Source organism: Oratosquilla oratoria, chromosome 8 (assembly GCF_046742065.1).
Source record: "Oratosquilla oratoria isolate Oo_2021 chromosome 8, ASM4674206v1, whole genome shotgun sequence".
Taxonomy (NCBI): domain Eukaryota; kingdom Metazoa; phylum Arthropoda; class Malacostraca; order Stomatopoda; family Squillidae; genus Oratosquilla; species Oratosquilla oratoria.
This window is the reverse complement of record NC_134784.1, coordinates 15,784,439-15,805,298: the sequence shown is the minus strand read 5'-3', so window position 1 is coordinate 15,805,298 and position 20,860 is coordinate 15,784,439.

Here is a 20,860-nt window from a genome sequence, read left to right as displayed (position 1 = left end):
TCGTTATGAAAGCACGGAATACCATCACAACATTCAACATCAATCCAGTGGACCTTCTGTACACGTTTATTTCTTTACTAATGGATTTGTCTGCTCTGTAATTCAGGTACGTGAGATTATGTGTTTCTTTATCAAATGTAGACATATATGAAAACTATATGAAATGGTTATAATCACCAGCAGTAAACTGAAGATAGTCATCGCAAGAAACAGGAAGTTATAATTTGAATTTGCTTAACAGATCAGACATTTTTGGTAATGGATTCAAATTAAGTAGCAAATGAATTTGAGATGATATATTTAGTATAGGCTGTCTATAGAAAATGTTTAATGACAACGATGGTCTATCATAGGTCGTATAACACCATAGGTGTGTTGACCGTCATAGTCTAATAACAAATCAGTACTGGAATTCTACTGTATAGCAAAACTGCGGAAGGGAGACATAGGACAAATGAGAATATAAATGACGGAATGCAATCGAATAACAAGGAGGGAGAGGAAAGAACCAAGATGAAAAGAAAAACGGTTGTGACTTGGGTCGATGGGGTAGGGAGCTGTGGAAATGCATTAAGGACATGGATGGGAGTCAAAGGTGTGGCAGAGAGGAGGTGGAGTCTAATGCAGCAGGTAGAGGAGAAAGGAGAGCTGGCTACGGAGGTGGGTGGAATATTATTATTGTTAAGGCCAAGGATGAGTGAGTGGGTGCAGGAGAGGAAGAGGATGTGATGAAGGAGCGTATAATGTCTTCAGATAGAACGACTGGGTTGGGATGATCTGTGTGCGTGTGCCCACCCAGAGATTCTATCGTGGCTAACTTTGATGACATCTACATATCAGTGAAGTTTCAGTAGAGGTTGTATTGCCCTTCCCCTAACCCTTTACGTTTCATAGTAATAACCAAATTGTAAGAATTTACCTCCTTTGTACCCTTTATCCTCCCACCCACCTCCGACACAAAACCCAACTGGCCTGGCCAGTTAGGTAGTATCTTTGTTGTCATGTTGACATAATGACTTCAGTAAATGCACTATACATTATGACATGTACACCTCACATTATTTTTAGTGTATTTGTATATTGTATTTATAAAAAAAATGACAATACTTTGAAAATACAAATAAATTCGTCCAGCATTAGCTAGAAAACAAAATAATTAAATGTTTGAAATATTATTCGAATGTCCTTGACCACCCCATAACGGTCACAATCACAAATATGATTTTTTTTGCCTTTGCCAGGATAAACCCATGAATGGATAAAATACGTACAATAAGTCCTCCGTGTCAGAATCTTACGCCTAATGTTGGTGCCTGCAGGTGATTTTAATAAATCTAGGAGAAACCTGACGTCTATGTTCACCTCTCATGTGTATCGTGTTTGCCGCCAGGCGACTGGAGACGAATATAGACATAAGAAAATAATCAAGTGTGACAACCCACTAAATGAATAAAACCGTCTGGCGACAGCTACATATTAAAATGTTTACGGGATGACATCATTCTTATGGGGTTCTGCCTCGATATTGACAATAATTATATATTTTGCTTTGTTTAATGCCAGACTGAGTGGGGGAGGGCAGGACTTCGTGCTGAAGGATAAGGGGGGAGGGGTGTTCGTGACTTTAGCAACACCCCCATCACCCCCACCTCCTCATCTTCACCCCCCAGCCCCACCCTGACCCCCCGGCCTCGCCTTTTTTAGTTTGCTACAGGTTACTTCAATCGTTACTTCCAGCTATCGCCAGACGATCTCATTCAGCTAAATGAAAACATGGTGTGTGTGTGTGTTTACTTAATTGTAATGTACAGAAAAGGATTTACGCACGTAGGGGTTCCATCTCTCTCTCTCCCTCCCTCACCCCCTCTCTCTCTCTCTCTCTCTCTCTCTCTCTCTCTCTCTCTCTCTCTCTCTCTCTCTCTCTGTGTTTCTCTCTATGTGTGTGTATGTACGTGTGTGTGCATGTGTATGAGTGTGTGTGTGTGCATATGTATGTGTTTATGTGTGTGTGCATGTATATGTGTATGTGTGTGTATGCATGTGCATGTGTGCATGCATGTGTGTGCATAAATGTATATGTGTGCGTACATGTTTATGTACGTGTGTGTGCATGTTTTTGTGCGTGTGCATGTATATGTGTCCGCGCTTACATGTATATGTATTTATCATGAGTGTATGAGTCATCTGTGTATTTACCTAGTTGTATTATACGGGAAGGGGAGCTATGCTCGTAGTGACCCGTCTTTGTATCTTGCAGCATCTACTTTATTCTTAAATTCTTGTATGGTGTGATTCACCTTGGTCTTTGGAACACGTGTTGGACTCGTGACCGACAGCTATTTCCCTCCCGGAAGAGAGCTCAGAGCTCGTATGACCGATCTATGGGTAATGCCGTGTGCATGTGTATGTGTGTGTGTGTGCGGCCTCATGCGTGCATGCGCACATGTGCTTGCGTGTTTATGCGTGCATGAACAAGTATGTGGTGTAAAAGGGGTGCATGATGGTGCAAGTAAGTGGCAGGCCCGAGCAGAGCCGAGGTCGATACGGGCCTTTCCTCTGAGCCGAGGGAGTCCACCGATCTAGAATCAAATCGCCTAGAGGTGGCGGCACACTAGGCTAGCATGCTACTTGCTTTTGCTACTTCGTTTTGAGTAGAAACGATTTCGACCACAGTATAGAAAGTCTTCCGTAAGAACATCTCGGCAATGTGTCTAATATTAGTATTCTAAGTTTAAATTATTTTAGTTCGTCATTCAGCTTCTCATTATTTGACGGGAGAGTAATTGGACATTTGGAAATTTGAAAAAAAAAAAAAAAAATCGTAACCGAAGTCGTTACTATTCAAACGAGGTAGCAAAAGCAAGTAGCATGCTAGTGAGATTTGCCAAGTGTGCCGCCACCAAACTGTATGTGTGTATGTACGTGCATCTCATTCCATCCGTCAATTCGCCAACCCTTTGTGAGTCCACTGCTGGACAAAGGCCTCCCATGAGTCTCGCAACGGCACAAACCTCTGCCATGCTACTCCTGCAGCCTTCTCTCTAGATGTCTGGTTTCTCTTTTCCATGCTTACCATATCACTGGTGGTGTAATCTGAAGCTTCCTCACTTCGCACTCTTGTGGGTTCGAATCCCGCACTCCGTTCCTATTCCCAGTAGTGACTGTCCCTTGTCCCCCCAGAAGTCCCTAAAGTATATCATAGAGCAAAGGTGAGACCATAAAGCCTACACTAGGCAGTTCAATGTACATTACCACCCATCCCTATCCATAAAGTTACCTAACATTCTCTTAAAAGAACCAATAGTTTTAGCGCTGACTGCATGGTTACTGAGTCTATTCCATTTGTTAACCACTTTATTGGTAAATCAATTCTTACCTATTTCCTTCATAAATCATCTCGCTCTATTTCCCATTCTCCCGTCCCATCCGATTCCACTTCCGATATTCAACCGCCACGACAGCGCGACTCCGGTAACAGCCGCGCGGGGATTCAGGCGTCGGTTCGAATCCTGACCGCGCCGCAGATATTAGGAAGGGCATCCAGCAATGGCCCCCGACCGCTGCTTAGCTGAGGTGACCTGGTGACGTCACTGTGTCATGTATTCCTCCGGGTGGTTGTCACTGCAAGAATGGTACTAGACCCGCAAACCACGAAAAAACAAAACAAAAATAAAACAAAAAACAACGACTTTGACTCTAACCTGATCTCCTACACAGCTAACCCTCCTTTTGTCCCATTGTGTAATTCTCAGCATTGATCTCCGTACTCTCAGCTTTGTCTCCATCGCTATCGTTAATTACCAAGTTTTAAGTCCATAGATAATAGCTGGGATTATGTACTCGTTAACTTTGCGAGTTCTTGCTATATGTGCCATGTTTATCTTTTTTTTTCTCTGATCTCTGTATTTTATTGATAAGTTGATCAAGTACATTAATCTCTTTTTATCCCTCCTTGTTTTAATCTACACAGGCCTTTTCACTGTCTTAATTGTTCTTTCGGAATTTTTAATTTCCTTTCTCTGTCAATTTCCTAATGGTAGTCAATAAATTGTAATTCATAGTCTGTCTGTTACCCTAGTTATTTCTTAGAGCTTAAAATGCTTTTTTAATTCCCAACTAAAATATATTCTTTGTATCTTTTATCTTAGCTAAGTTCATTTTCATCTTGATAATTAGTTTATTTAGTTCTGCAATTAGCTGAGCAACCATTGCTAAGATTCTATCCTTACTAGAGCGTCACTACTTGCGGCGGAAATCGAGGTGACGGCTGTTCGAACCCTGCCGCCACCGAGTCTGACCAAGGGCAGGGTGTATCAAATTCCACGCTATAATGTACACTGTAAGGGGCATCGTCCTTGCCTCCTGATAGGGGGAATTCGCGACGTTGAACCGGATCACAAAAGTAACATTGCTAACGCTATTGTTCTTACCTGCTTACCTGAAATTTATTTATTTATCTATTTGCTTATTTATTTCATCTTATTTATTTTGCTTGATGTGTAATCTCCCCAAGTCCATTTGTTACCAATATACATTATCTAAAAATATTCTCATGCTGCAATTCTCTACAAAATAAAATAACGTTTAGCCTCTGTCATTTCTCCCTCCTTCCTACTCCAAAACTCGCAGTGCATTATCTTCCCTACTTTGACAATGAAGTCACCGACCACCATGTTTTATGCGTGAGAGGAAGAGTGAATGTGAGGGAGAGGGAAAAGGAGAGTGTAATTACGTGCAAGTGTCCGTGTGTGTGCGCGCGCGCGCATGTGTGTGTGTGTGTGTGTTTACCTAATTGTATTTAGTTAACTGTAGCAAATAAGAAAGGAGTAACATTCGTGGGGTCTCGTCTCTTACTCTCCAATTATCATAGCTTAGCTTAGAATTTGCGCACGTGTGATTCGCCTTTGTTTTTGGATCAGTTCAAAACTCGTGATGGACACTCATTACATTCCCAAATGAGAGCTCAGAGCACATATAATCCAGTTTATGAATACTGCTGTGACCTTACACACACACACACACACACACACACACACACACACACACACACACACACACACACACACACACACACACACACACACACACACACACACACACACACACACACACCACAATCCTCTTGCTTAAGGGAGAGAGAAATGGCTTGCAATATTATGAAGTTCTGCACCCTATAAGGGACGCTATCTACAGCAGAGTAACCTCGGAGAGAGAGAGAGAGAGAGAGAGAGAGAGAGAGAGAGAGAGAGAGAGAGAGAGAGAGAGAGAGAGAGAGAGAGAGAGAGAGAGAGAGAGAGGGAGGGAGGGAGGGAGGGAGAGAAAAATATGTGTAAGAAATTTGTAATTTGATGAGTATAATTACATACAGGTGTGCCTGTGTTTTGTTTGGGTATGTGATTCACCAATGGCTTGTATCACATGTTGGTCTCGTGTGTATATGTGTGATTTATCATGACCTTGGATTACGTGCTGGGCTTATGATCAATAGCTATTACTCTGCATAAGAGCTGAGACCTTAAGGGGTTATCACACTGGGCTTCCACGGGCTTCATCGCCAGCACCGACTGTTTAGAGTTCGTTTGAGTAAAAACGACTTCGGTTACAATACTTCATTTTTCAATTCTCCAAATATCAGATTATCTTTCCAACATATATAGCAAAGCTTAATGACGAACTAAGAGATTGTAAACCTATACGAATGTAAGACATACCGGTGAAATGGTCTTAGAGAAGTCTGTAAGATTTCTGTAAGCAAAGTCATATTCTGGTTATTCACAAGTGGAGGTTGGAGGTAGGATGTCGGAGGAAAAATAGACCAGTGTGATACCCCCTTTAGTGAAGTATATGTGTGTGTGGTGTTGGAGGGAGGCAGAAAGCAATAGTTAGCAATGTTAGTGAACCTTTCAAGCCATGAGATTATCATAATAACGCTGAGAGACAGAAAGAGAGCAAGCTGGGTGAGAGAACAGACTGGAGTGAAAGATAGTGTGGAGGCGATAAAAGAGAGGAAGTGGAATTGGGCAGGTAAATAAATGCGAACGACTAATGAACGACGGGGCAAGTGTGTTACTGAAGCTTATGACCTGTTTCTGAACACCGTCGACCGAAAATCAAGCGATCGGTCGGCGACACAAAACCTATGCAAGGAATTGAAATATAAAAAGTTAATGTGGTTGATAATATGGAAATATATGTAGTATTGGGGACTATCTATCTATCTATCTATCGATCTATCTATTTATCTATATTGTTACCGACTACCAGAAACTTTCAAAGACTGGGCCCTGAGTGGACGCCGCAAGATGGGAAGCGTGGAAGAGGAAGCCCAAACAGAAGATGGAGGGAGGAGCTGGAGAACTTGGAGAAGTTTGTAGGAGTGACATGGCAGAGGTTGACAAGTCGTGTGAGAAAGCAAATAAGATTCTAGGACCGATTGCGCGATCTTTTGACTTCAAAATCGTTAGTTCGTCCACATTTGGAATATGCTATTTCCGCATGGTCACCGAATCTCATTAAAGACATTGACAGATTGGAAAAAGTACAACGGCAAGCCACAAAACTGATTCCAAATATAGAAAAGAAATCATACGAAAATCGACTAACACACATGAATCTGTTTCCCCCCCAAAAAAGCGTAGACTCAGAGGTGACTTGATACAGGTCTTTAAGATTCTAAAGGGAATTAATAACATCAAAAGTGACAAAATTTTCACACTGAATGAGAATCCGAGAAGAAATAATGGTCTCAAACTGTCAGAAAATAAATTCAATTTGGAAGTGGGTAGAAACAACTTCGCCAACCGTGTAGTTAATGAATGGAATAAACACCCTGCAGAGGCAGTGCAATGTAGTTCAGTTCGAAGCTTTAAGATTCGTTTAGATAAACACCTAAGCAAGATGCTGTAATGCCTACCATTTATTTTATATTATATATTTAATTGTTTGTTATTATTTTTCTGTTTGTTTATGATTTCCTTGATTATCATTTATTATTATTTATCTGTCAATTTATAATTATCTACTATTTACCTGTTTGTTTACTATTTAACTTTACCTATTTATTTACTTATTCTATTTATTATTATAAATATTATTATAATTCTATCTATTTGTTTGTTTGTCTATTTATTTATTTATTTGTTTATTGATCATTATTATATTTCTTTTTGCATCCGACCTAGTTATGGACCAAAAAGTCTCCTGTCGACATGCTCCTCCTTTGTAATCCTTTGTGTAAGTCATGGAAAGGGGCCTTTGTTCAGCAGCGGACTCAGGATGGCTGATTGAGTGATTGACTGATATGATGCAGTAAATTGTTTTAAGTGATTTGCGTATGCTTTGTTTCTCACGTTTGGTATGGATTTTGTGGCTCGCCATTGTTCCCTCTCTTATCTATCTTATGTATCTATTGTCAGGTTTGGGGACAATATATGAACAGTATAAGTATGGGCGGACCAGTGATTTACGAAATTGAATGATGATAGCTGTATGGAGAAGTGTATTTCATTATATCCTTGAAACACATTTTCTTTTTCGTTTTCTTTCTATGCTCTTTGATTTTTGTCTGGTATTATATTTCGTCCAACCTCCGATTAATCGGCGGTACCGCCCACTTCCGACAAACTATTTTGTTTTCTCAACAAAAATATATAAGATATATTTTGATGTGCTGGAGGAAATCTATTTTCCTCCAGGATATCAGATTCGTTCCCGATAGCTGCGGGATGCAAATCTATTCCAAGAGTTGGCGGAAAAATAGCCCGGTGTGATAACCCCTTTAAGCAAGAAAGTCTTCCTAGTCGTCGATTACCTCAACTCCTTACACAGTTATAAAAAATCCTGTTGTATGACCTCTTTCTTCTTTTTACTGTCGTCGGTTCCAGTGAGTTTAGTGTTTCCTCTTTCGTTGTGCCAGCTGGACTGGAAACTGATTTGGTCGCCGATGGGTTTGGGAATATTCGTTCCTGTTCTCATAATACTGAAGAGCTGGAACGGAGAACCTAACGGACGAATGGAAATGCGCTTTGCAAGTGCGCAACTGTGCAGGATCGAGGACGATGGAGACCGACATTATCGGCGGTGAGCAAGCAGCTCGAGCATAACCGGAGTGGTTGAGGCCATGTTCACACTAGCGGTTCAATTAAAATGTTAGGCAATGGAAGCGTTCACTCACAACCGCGCGGTTTTCCTTTAACTATGCGGTGCCACCGCGGTTTCCGCGCGGTTCAAACCGCTAGTGTGGTTAGGGCCTGAGTATTTTTCACACTGTTGCAGCATACTCCAATCAGGGTCGTGTTTTTTTTAACCCTCGTTCATATAGCGAAATGCTATTCTAGGCTCCTTTTGCTCCTCGGTGCGATTATTAGCCTATAACTATTACAGCCAATGGCGAGTGACGCGCATCCTACTGACTGGCATCCTATTTGGGTAAGCGCGTTGATTGTAAGTTCGGTTAAAATCATCAACCTCGCACTTTGCAGCTCGAAGCAAATCATCCCCATCGTTCAAAAACAAAGAATTCGTGCTCTAGACCATCGTTTGACGATCATCGTTGAGCCACGAACGATCGTCGTTGAGCGATAATTATCATCGCACCGAGCAAATCGTACCTTTAAGTTAGCCAATAAGTTATGAATTTTTCCTGTAATCCATTTGCCATAATTTCCCGGTGATTTCTTTTATAAACAATGCTCCCATGTCATTTTCCCTCCATTTTTTAGATTTTTTTTCAATTGCTATTTTCCTTCCTATTTCCCTATTTGTATGCTTGTTTCATCTTCTATTTCACATCATTATGATGGCCTTTCCTCCCTATTGCCTATTTTCTATGTTTCTCTTTTTCAATGGATTTCACTTTTTTTTTTTTTTTTTTTTTTTTTTTTTTTTTTTTTTTTTTTTTTTTTTTTTTTTTTTTTTTTTTTTTTTTTTTTTTTTTTTTTTTTTTTTTTTTTTTTTTTTTTTTAGATTCAGTCATTCCAGCTGAGGAAGGCCCGAAGGCTCCCAAGACAAGTACTGACATGGACACCTAACACAAGAAGACCGAGAGGTCGACCCAGAAAGAGATGGATCGAAGGTGTGGGAGAAGATCTGGAAAGAAGAAGAGAAGTTCTGGAATTGGTAGAAGAAGAGGAACGATATTAAAATAGAGGGGAATGGAGAAAATTGATTGGAACCAGGCCCGCTAGCTGACAGGCATCGGATGAGAAAGGATAGAAAGTCTTTCTAGATCCATTTCAGGTAGATCTCCCTGAAATAACTTAACATAATTCTCGTTATCTGATCATTTAATCCTTCATTATTCTCATGACTTGGAAAACAAATTAAATGGTGTAGTATTTTGACCCATCCATCACGCCATTAACATAGACTAAGAACACAATCGAGTTAAATGTTCTAACACATTGTTAAGATGATCTGTAGCTCCCGCTATCGGAGAAAAGAAAGTTGATCGTAATATACGTATCTTCATACAGCATTCCCTCTCTCCGATAGTCGAATCTACAGTTCATCTACCTATATGCCCAGGGCTTTTTCCCCCTTACAAGAGAGGTAGCCAAAAGACAAATACCCACTTCCACCCACTCCACTCCCCTCCACCACCCTTTCCTCCCTCTGATCTTAGCTCCTCGTGGATGACGGGTCATCCCTGTATCCCGCCCACTGCCCTGGGTCATAAACAATGCAGCAAGCCACAGCTCATTGCAAGGCCGCTTGACTTAGTTGGCGTCCCCTCCGCCTCATTGATTAGAAATATCATCACAGGTGCCAAGGCTGACTTCACTGAAGTGCCTATCCTTCACCACATTCCTCATTAATCGTTTTTTCAGGAAGTCCTTTATCCACTGCAACATACTGTATGTGTGTGTGTGTGTGTGTGTGTGTGTGTGTGTGTGTGTGTGTGTGTGTGTGTGTGTGTGTGTGTGCGTGCGTGTGTGTGTGTGTGTGAGCGCACCAATCATGAGAATGCCAGGACGGGTTCGTTGAGGTACAAGGGTAGAGTAGGATGAAGAGGAGAAGGAAGTGGAGGCGGGGGGGAGGAGGATGAGGATGTGGAGGAGGAGGAGGAGATGTGAATGGCTGGAGGGCGAACGTAAGGAACAAAGGTAGAACGTGAGCGAGGCGAGGCGAAGCGAAGCTAGGCGAGGAAAAGGGAGCGGGAAGCTACGTTTTCCTCGTTGCGATTATCGCTCAACGATGTTCGTTCATGGCTCACCGATGATCGTCAAACGATTGTCTAGAGCACGAATTCTTTGTTTTAAGCGACTTTACCGACAGTTTCAAAACAGCCCCATTAATCCAAAACAATGAATTAGTGCTCTAGACAATCGTTTTACGATCATCGTTAAACCATGAACGATCATCGTTGAGCAATAATCGCAACGAGGAAAACGTATCTGTACGGTGAGTAGTGTTAGGAATGAATTTTACGTCGATCCTGAATCCGGTAAACAATAAAGCATCTCTTTAGTGCAGATTGAAATTAAAATTACAATGAATAAATAAATAGGATATATATGCATGTATGTGTGTGTGTGTGTGTGTGTGCGCGCGTATGCATGTGTATGTGTGTGGTACGTGTCTTTCTACGCGGATATCTTATATGGTGCAAGTGGTGGTTAAACGGTGCAAAAGCCCATTGTACAAGCCGATACAGCCCACGCAGGTGGTGAAGCGGTGTTAAACGGATTCGAGAACTACAGAGTGGTGCAAAAATGACCACATGGTGTCCAAAATGGGTGTGAATGTGCACAGAACTGGTGTAAAAATATAGGGTCGATTTGGTGGGGGAGTCTTTGAATTCTTAAAACTCTCATTGGGTTTCCTGTCAGTTGAATAAAATCGGCTGGCGGCAGCCTGACCAATTACATCGATCGTGAAAAACAATGAAAAAGCACTCCTCGTCTCCCCATCCCTGTCCGATAGATTTCGAAACAAGCTGGAAGATTGTGAAACAGAACGTTCGGTTCCTGTGATGAGATATCACAGATTTCAGTCTGTGTCTATAGTGTTCGTTCTGAGCTCACAAGGTTTTGAGTCATACTGTGCAGTATCTATAGTTGTTGCACCGAAGATAACAAATCGTTTCTATACAATGGCGAGCTTTATATACGTTATTCAGGTTAAAACAGTAGGTCTTATGCAGCCCTAGTAGGTAATATAAAGGCGTTATCACACTGGGCTATTTTTCCTTCGCTTGTAGTAGCAGATTTTCATCCCGCGGCTTTTGGGAAGGAGTCTGATATGCTGGAGCAAAATCATTTACCTCCAGTATATCAGATAGTGGTAACCAGGAGTAGAGTAGGAAGAATTAAGGATGTAAATGTTCTAAGGGGAGAGAGTGGGGGAATATCGATCATTTTTTGGTGGAAGGTAAGTTGAGAGTGGAGGATAGATGGAGAAAGAGGAAAAGGACAGAAGGTAGGGAGGTGCTTAAAGTAAACTGCTTAAATGAGAAAGAAAAGGAGAAAGAGTACAAGAAGCTGAGAGAGGAGTGTGATGGAGTGAAGGATAGAGTAGAGCTAGGAGTGGAGGAGGAATGGTGTGCAAAGATGGTGTGTGGAACAAGGAGGATGGGAGGAAATAAAAGGAAGGGTAGAGAGTGGTGGGATGAGGAAGCAAAGAAGGTTGTAGAAGAGAAGAAGCAGGCTTTCACAGATTGGTTACAAAATAGGGCGAGGGAATCATATGAGAGGTACAAAGAAAAGAGAAGAGAAGTAAAGCATAAGATAAAGGAGGCAAAGAGGAGAGCGGATGTGAAACGGGGTAAGAGTATGACAGAAATTTTTTAAAGTAATAAAAAGATGTTTTGGAAAGAAATTAAGAGAGGAAGAGGAAGTGAATCAAGCAGAGAAGAAAGGGTAAAAGGTGCAGATGGAGAGATGATAATGGAAGAGAAGGCAGTAAGAGGAAGATGGGCATAGTATTTTAGGGAGTTCCTAAATGTGAAGTAGGATAGGGAAGGAAAGGTAGTTACAATGGGAAACGCTAAGAAAATTATCGTGATGAGTGAAGAAAATGGAGGAGAAATAAGGAAAGATGAAGTGAAGGCAGTTGTTAAGATGATGAGAGCATGTAAGGCACCTGGGTTGGATGGATGCCATGCAGAATCTCTAAAAAAAAAGGAGGTACATTGATGGTAGAGTGGCTGGTGAGGTTATTTAATGTTTGTTTAAGAGAGGGTAGAATATAATGGAGGTCTTACATAAGAAGGGGACTTAATGCGGGCGAGAAATACCTTGATGGCATTTTCCTCGTTTTTATTATTAAAAAGGATCTGGCGATACAGGTAGGGATGTCAGGTGAGATAAGGTTTTTCCTACCTAGACAGGCCTTCTGCCTGGTACTTGACTTGAACAGACCTGTCAGGTCCTTGATCTGGACAGCCCTATGTCGGATTCCTGTCCTCGGCAGTCCTCCTGCCAGGTACTTGACCTAGGCTGTCCTCTTGCCAGGTACTTGACCTAAGCAGTCCTCCTGTCAGGTACTTGACCTTGGCAGTCCTATCTCCAACGGCGCAGCCATTCGTAATAAAGGCGAGGGGTAAGGTTTTGTGGGTTGCCGTATGAGAGATGTGTTACTCATCAAATATAGATATGGGTGTTAATTCCATTGTATGTGGGTTGGTTATATGGTTGGTGGACGTGGTTAGATATGGCCTATATATATATTAAGTTACGGTAATGTAATTTGGGTAGGTATGAGAAAGGGTTCAATGGGTCTGTCTGGTGACATTAGGCATCTTGTGTTGTGGGGACGTTGTTTGTCATACGTTGCATTGAGTCAAGCTGTTTTGGGATTGAGAAATTGGTGAGGTCTGCAAGATTGGGGGTCTTGCCAAAGACGAGTACCATCTCGCATCTGTGTGGATCACATGCATGATTGGTGGTGGTTAGTGAGGGTTATAAGAGTACTGGAGGACCAGAGGTCTGCCTGTATAGTTCCACTTTACAAAGGAAAAGGGGACAAGTGTGAGTGTAGTAGTTTCAGAGGGATCAGTTTGTCAAGTGTAGTTGGGAAGGCTTATGGGAGGGTCTTGATTGAGAGGATTAGGAGAGGAACAGAGGGAGTAATTGGTGAGGAACAATGTGGGTTTAGGACAGGTAGGGGTTGCGTGGATCAGGTTTTTGTGGTAAGACAGATATGTGAGAAAGCTATAGGAAAAGTTAAAAATGTTTTTGGGGCTTTTATGGATTTGGAAAAGGCTTATGACAGGGTAGACAGGAAGGCACTGTGGGAGGTTATGCAGATATATGGGATAGGGGGAAAGCTTTTCAGAGCAGTCAAGAGCTTTTACGAGAGTAATAGAGCTTGTGTTAGAATCAGAACTGGAGAGAGTGAGTGGTTTGAGGTAAAAGTGGGACTTCGTCAGGGATGTGTTATGTCGCCTTGGCTGTTCATTTTATACATGGATGTGGTGGTACGAGAGGTAAATGCAAGGTTATTGGGTCAGGAATTGGAGATGGTTAAAGAAAATGGAGAAAAATGGGAGATAAGCCAGTTGTTGTTTGCGGACGACACTGCGCTTGAAGCAGGATCGGAAGAGGAATTGAGGAAGTTAGTGACAGAGTTTGGGAAGGTGTGCGAAAGAAGAAAGTTGAAAATAAATGTGGGTAAAAGGTGATGAGATGTACAAGGGGAGAAAGTGGCAGCAGACTGGAAGTGAGTATTAAGGGGGAGAGACTGGAGAGAGTGGATAGTTTTAGATACTTGGATGCGAATGTGGCGGAGAAAGGGAGGAGTGGAGGTAGAGGTATAATGTAGATTGAGAGAAGCGAGTAAATGCCTTGGGAGATTATAAAGTGTAATGAGAAATAGGCATTTGGAAATGGATGCTAAGAGGAGATTGTATGAAGGAGTGATTGTGCCGATAGCATTGTATGGGGGCAGAAACATGGAACATAAGAGAAGAAGAGAGGAGGAGTTTGAATGTGTTAGAGATGAGGTGCCTGAGAAGTATGATAGGGGTTACTAGGCTAGATAGAGTGAGAAATGAGGAGGTGAGGAGGGGAACGGGGGTGGAAAGGGAGTTGGGAGATAGGGTTGATGAAAGAGTATTGGGATGGTTTAGACACATGGAAAGAATGAGTGAAGAAAGATTAGTAAAAGAGGTGTGGAAAGCAAAGGTGGAAGGAGTGAACATGAGGGGGCGACCAAGGATGAGATGGATGGATGGGGTAAAGGGGGCATTAGGAAATAGGGGAATGTCTGTTGAGGAAGGACGGGAGAGGACAGAAGACAGGGGTGAATGGAGAATGGTTGTGTATGAATGATGCTGTGAAGCATGAGGGGGAGTGGGTTGGGGATGGGGGTGAGGGAGTATGTATGAGAAATAAATTGATGCAGCCCGAAGGGATTTCTCCGTCTTCTCCGTTTCTGCATGAGGGGACGGAGAGAGGAGGAGGGTCGCCGATTTAATGAAGCGGCCTTGCTGTGGACGTGCTGTGTCTTGCGACACAGGGCAGTGAGCGAGATGCAGGGATGACCCGTCATCCTGGAGGAGCCAAGATAAGAGGGAGGGAAGGAGGTGGATGGGAGTAGAGTATGTAGGGATGGAATGGGTGGTAGTGGATATATATGCCTTTGACTTTTGGCTACCTCCTTTGTAAAGGGAAAAAAACCTTTGATATATGTATGTATATGAAATGACATTCTATGTAAATTGATGAGAAAACAAAATAGTTTGCCATAGTGATTTCACGGCGGATTTTTTTTTTTTTTTTTTTTTTGAGGTGGGGGATACCGCCTATTGAGGGGAAATATTTCATTGTGATAACGCCTTAAAGAAATTCGTTCCTACAAAGCACTTGTATATTCCGAGACTGCCGAGTACAGACTACCCACCTTCCGCTACCTAAGGGGCCATCACACTGGGCTATTTTTTCTCCAACATCCTACCTCCCAACCTCCATTTGAATAACTCGAATGAGACTTCGCTTACAGGTATCTAGACTTCTCTAAGAACATTTCAACGGTATGCCTAGCATTTGTATACCTTTACAAGATTTTAGTTCAGAATTTAGCTTTGCTATATATGAAAGAAATATCATTTCCAGTCTTTTCTTCTGTCTCCGACTGTGGTACTACTTATGATTTACAAATTTTCTACTACATTTTTCTTCATATATATATTTATATATATATATACATATAATATATGTATATATATATAGACATACATACGGAACAAACCACTCGTAACAGTTAAATATTTTCGTAGTGGCCTAGCATCCTGATAGACCCCGGATCAAAACTCGTGATGGCCGGGTTAATAACGCACGCACGCGCACGCACACACACACACACACACACACACACACACACACACACACACACACACACACACACACATATACAAAACGTTCAGTATTCCGACTTTAATTTCCCTGTGGTTTCTGCAATATATATATATATATATATATATATATATGTATATATATATATATATACACAGTATATAAATACATATATACATATATACATACACACACACACAAACATAAACATACACACACACACACACACACACACACACACATATATATGTATATATATATATATATATTGTTACGGGCTGCTGGTATGTGAAGAGACGTTACGTATAACGTCTAAGTGCTTAAGAACCAGCGCACTTCTAGAAGCCACTGTAGGACTGAACTATCTGGTCAGGGCCTAGATAATTCGTAAGACTAGAAGTAAAGGTAACAAAGAAGATTCCAGGAAAGGAATATTAAACTAGCGATAAAACTAGTAAACGAAATTATTAATGGAAAATATTTACAGGCAATCAACACAAAAGAGAATGGGCAGTAGGGTCAATGGGACCGTTACATGATTATGGAAATTATCGTTCAAATAAGAAACACAAGATAAGTATGCAATATGGTACTATCTAAGTACAAAGAGATCAGGAACATGCATCAGAATAAGTAATAAGTACAAATATAAGTAAAGTAATGCAATGTATATCAGACACGTAATGTAGGCAAAAAAGGGTGATCACTTCACACCAATCGTCTCATGAGTCCAAACTTGTATTTTTATCAAGAGATCAATAGAGTGAAAAATGATAAGGAATGAGCGGTTTCAACCGCTTATATACCATTGGACCGGAAACAGAATACTTCCGGGTGAGTGTGCGAGTGAGTGAAAGGAGGGGAGGAGGGTAAGTTAACACGTCAACATGGGTAGTTTTTAGGACCCTCGACTCGCTTGAACAATCTATTTATTTAGTAACTGTCAAATCTGTGCGCTCCGAACTATTCAGGATTTCGCTTGTCTGTTTGTTCTACAAAAGTGCGCACCTCTCCGCACGTAGGCGAGATTACATATAATGGACGGGCGTTACTGCTTAACATTGTTACAATACATACATAGACAAGAAATATGAACATAGTTATGTAATACAAAGGAACACAATTCTATAACATAATTACACATATGACGTAATATCTAATATTACGTTACACCTCCACCGTTTGGGAAAGCTTTTCACTTTCTGTTGAAAAGCTATGTTCTAGAAAGGACGTCGGCTAAAACATTAAAGACGCCTTTTATATGATGAATAGTTAGATTAAAGGGTTGGAGAAATAAACTCCAACGTGTAAGTCTCGGATTCTTGTTTTTCATAGTCTGTAGGAACTTCAAGGGGTTGTGATCCGAATATACTTGAATGGTAGTTGAGGAACCCAGGTAGACTTCGAAGTGGATAAGGGCCTGGACCAAAGCGAGCGTCTCCTTCTCAATTGTTGAGTAGTTCTTCTGCGCAGGGGACAGCTTCTTGCTGTAGTAGGCGATAGCGTAAAGAACTTCATTGTGTTCTTGCAAGAGGGCGGCACCGATACCGGTGTCGCTGGCGTCGACTTGCAGAAGAAAGGGTCGTTGGAAATCGGGTGCCCTTAGAACTGGTGCGTTAGTGAGAAGGGACTTCAGGTTTTTGAAGGCCGTCTCACAGGTAGGTGTCCACACGAAGTTGTGGTCTTTTCTCAACAGGTCAGTCAATGGTTCTGCTACATCTGAAAAATTTGGACAAAAACGGCGATAATAGCCACTCATTCCAAGGAATCGACGTACCTCTCTACGATTAGTGGGTGTTGGTACATCATTGATGGCTTTTATCTTGGCGTCTATTGGAAACACTTGGGAATTTCCAACTTTAAATCCCAAATAGGGGACCTGTGTATGTCCGAAATCACATTTGGACAAATTGATGGTAAGGTTTGCTTGGTCTGCTCTATAAAAGAAATTATTTAGGTGTTCAATGTGTTCTGTCCAAGACTGACTAAATATTATCACATCATCTAGATAAGTTTTTACTCCTGGCAATCCTGCAACAAGATTACTTATCATTCTTTGGTAAGTGGCAGGGGCATTTTTAAGCCCAAATGGCATTGCTCTGAATTGGAACAATCCCTCTTCCGTAATGAAAGCGGTAACTTCTCTTGAGCGAGGGTGTACAGGGATTTGATAGTATCCCCTTAACATATCCAACTTGGATACATACTTGGCAGTTCCTAGACTGTCTATGATATCATCTATCCTAGGGATAGGAAAAGCATCGGCCTTAGTATGGGCATTGATTTTCCTGTAGTCAATGCATAGGCGATAAGAATTGTCAGATTTAGGGACAAGAATGCAAGGAGATGCCCAAGGACTACTGGAGGGTTCAATTATTCCCTGTTGAAGCAGAGTGTTTATTTCTGCTTTTATGAACTCCTTCTTTTTTTGGATTGACTCTATAAGGGGCTTGTTTGATAGCCCTTGGCGAGTCTAGAATTATTTCGTGTTCTATCCAAGAAGTGAATCTTGGGGAATCTAGAAATAATTTTGGAAAACTTCTTAAGAGGAAAAGAATGTCTTTACCTTGTTTCTCAGATAAGTGTCCTACTTTTATCTGAAGATTTTGTAGTATCTGAGAGTTTTCCAAGGGAATCTCAGGAGGATTAGGCAGGTTATCAGGAGGCTCTTCGGATTCTATTGTGGTAGAGCTGCAAGCTGGAATTGGATCTCGGGAATGATAAGGTTTTAAGGTATTTATGTGACAGAGACGGGAACTCTTTCTTCTGTCTGGAGTTTTTGATTATGTAGTTGAGATCACTGGCTCTGGACAAGACTTCATAGGGTCCTTTGTATTTAGCCTGCAATGGATCTCCTGGTATGGGAAGATAAAGTAACACTTGATCTCCTGGAGAGAAAGTTCTAAGTTTAGAATTTTTATCATACCGACCTTTCATTACTCGTTGAGCATTCGTCAAGTTCTCTCTTGCCAACTTCCAAGCTTCTAACAACTTCTCGGTGACCTGGGACACGTATTTCAAAGAAGGAACTGGTGGTTCTTCTTTCATCCATTGTTCATGAAGTATCTTTAGGGGACCACGGACTTCATGACCGAAGACTAATTCTGACGGGCTGAATCCAAGGCTTTCTTGAATTGTTGTTCGGGTGGCGAACAACAAAAAGGGGAGTCCGTCTTCCCAATTTCGCGTGTTCTCAGCACAGAAGATTCTTAACATTGTCTTGAGCGTTTGGTGAAAGCGCTCTAGAGCACCTTGTGATTGAGGATGATAGGCGGAGGAAGTTACATGATTTATACCTAGTGTTACAAGAGTTTCTCTAAACTTGTTGGAAAGAAAATTACTTCCTTGATCACTTTGAATGTTCTTGGGAAATCCTACCATAGTGAAATATTTCAACATTTCTCTGATTATGTTTTGAGCTTTAATATTTTTCAAAGGAATTGCTTCTGGAAAACGAGTGCTCATACACATGATTGTGAGAATGTACTGATTTCCTTTACTTGAAGGAGGTAAAGGTCCTACACAATCAATAAGAACTTTTTTAAATGGCTCTTCCATTACAGGAATGGGATGGAGTGGAGCTTCTACAATTTTCTGGTTGGGCTTACCTACAAGTTGACATGCATGACATGTTTTACAATATTGGGCAACATCTTTGACAACCGTGGGCCAATGGAAATGTTGGGTTATGTTGAACAAGGTCTTTCTTACCCCTAAGTGACCTGCTAAGGGAGTATCATGAGCCAATCTTAGAACATTATTCCTGAAACTAAGAGGGAGGACTATTTGATTCCTTACTTGCCATGGCTGGTCAGCGGTTGCGGTGGATGCTCTCCATTTTCGCATTAGGACTCCGTTTTCTATATAGAAACCTCGTGACATATTTTCAACTTCTTCTGGAGATGAAACAATCTCGTACAAATTTTTAAGAGAATGATCTGACTTCTGTTCTTTGATTAATTCTGCTCTAGATAGAGAAACTGGTGAAGAAGAAGATGGGTCAGTTTGGGAGAATAGGGATTCTAAATTATAAGTCTCCTCTTCAGATTTCTTGTACTGAGATCTGGTTACAGCACAAGCGGGAAACAACTGTAAGTTATCTGAAGGTTCTACTGAGGTCTTAGGGTTATTTGTTATTAAGGGAGAAATGACTTTGCTTCCAGCGATGTCATTGGCCAACAATAAGGATATTCCTACTATGGGAAGAGAGTCTACTACTGCTACTTTAACCATTCCGGTTGTTAAATCAGACCGCAAGAAAACATTATGTAATGGACATTTTACAATTCCTCCAACTCCTTCTATCAATATATCATAACCTGTATATGACTCACCCAGATTCTGCAAGACAGAATTTAAAATCAGACTTTGCTTTGCTCCTGTGTCTCGGAGTATGGAAATAGGATATTGTTGTGAACTACTACTATGAGATATAGTTCCTGAAGATACAAATGGTTTGAAACAAGGATCATGATCTGATGAGGGGGGTTCTACATTACTTGACAATACCGGCTTCTTTGGTAGTGTATCCTGAATAGAGGATTTTGAATCGTCTGATTTTATATTACTTACAAGAGTTGGTGTCTTATTGGAGAATGAGGGTGTCAGTCTCTTTCTGCAATTAGAAATGTGATGGCCAACCTGTTTACAATATGAACAAGTTACAGGGGGATTAGTCTTAAACCTTTCCATTCTTTGCCAAGGTTGGTTTGGAGGATATTGATTGAAATCAGACCTGTAACTGAAATGTGATGGGCTAGACTGATTTTCAAAGCGTTTCTTTGGGGCCCAAGGATCAGAGTATTTTGTTGAATCTGGAATATATGACTTTGACTTTTGGGATTCCATTTGTCTTGACTTAGGTTTATGATTTAGTGTGAACTCATCAGCCAGTACAGCAGCTTTAGTTAAAGTTTCGGGAACATGATCATCTATAAAAATCCTAAGATCTGTCTCTAAGGTATTCTTAAACTGCTCCAACAAAATCAACTGTTTAAGTCTATCTAAGGTGTCCGTTTCACTAGCCAAACACCACCTATTGAATAACCTCTCTTGTTGAGCCGCATATTCTACGTATGTTAACTGAGGTGTCTTCCTATAATTACGGAATTTCTGTCTATAGGCCTCTGGTATTAGTTCATAAGCTTTTAAAATACAAGCTTTCATATTATCATACTCGCTTTCTGCTTCTGAAAGAGAAGTATAAATTTGCTGAGCCTTACCCTTAAATTGTGTTTGAATGATTAATGGCCAATTTTCTTTAGGGATTTGTAACTGTTGCGCCAATTTTTCCCACTGAAGAAAGAAAATTTCTGGCTCTCCCTCTGAAAATATGGGTAAAAGTTTTACATACTTGGAAATATCTATACGACCTTCCTGAACTACGGGTTGTCTATCAACAATCCTAGCTTCTACTTCTGCCTTCTTTAATTCTAACTCTGCCAATTTGACTTTAGTTTCGTCTTCTCTAGCTTTAAATTCTGCCTCAATTTGCATTTGTTTCAGTTTAGTTTCCTCCTCTTTAGCTACTTGTTTCGCTTTAGCTTCCTCTTCTCTAGCTCTAAATT